The sequence below is a fragment of the Herpailurus yagouaroundi genome, unplaced genomic scaffold (genome assembly GCF_014898765.1).
Source record: "Herpailurus yagouaroundi ecotype Mexico unplaced genomic scaffold, PumYag 161, whole genome shotgun sequence".
Lineage (NCBI taxonomy): Eukaryota > Metazoa > Chordata > Mammalia > Carnivora > Felidae > Herpailurus > Herpailurus yagouaroundi.
This window is the reverse complement of record NW_024412402.1, coordinates 13997470-13997988: the sequence shown is the minus strand read 5'-3', so window position 1 is coordinate 13997988 and position 519 is coordinate 13997470.

The following is a 519-nucleotide window of genomic DNA, read 5'->3' as shown; positions in this document are numbered from 1 at the left end:
GCCTCCCCCAGGGAGGCCTCAAGCGCTATGTATCTCCACGGAACTTTCGAGTCAAGAAATGTTGTCCGTTATCCCGTGTGCCAGTTCCCGTCACCGTAATTAACTTTGCCGCGTTTGCTTTCATAAAGCCTTCACTGACTGAAGCCCCGTCACGTACTTTTCTTCATTTGGACGAAGCCACAGAGGGAGGTTGACAATTAATGTTGGCGATGCAAAATGAACGCTCAGTAATATTGCTGAGTGTCTTGTACCGGAATCAATACTTTGTACAGGAGTTCACTGGCTGATAGTTCCCTGGAGTTTGGGCCGACTGGGTTTGAATCCCGCTTCACTTTCCAGCTGCAGGACTCTGGATAACTTACTTCAGGTTCCTACGCCTGTTTCCTTGCAAGAAAGAGGGGGTGTTGGATAGGAAATATTCCATAGGCTTGTGGTAAGCAGGAGATGAGACACCATGTATCAAGTGCCAAGCCCAGTGTTTGGCACATAGTGAGTATGGCACATATTATTTATTATTAT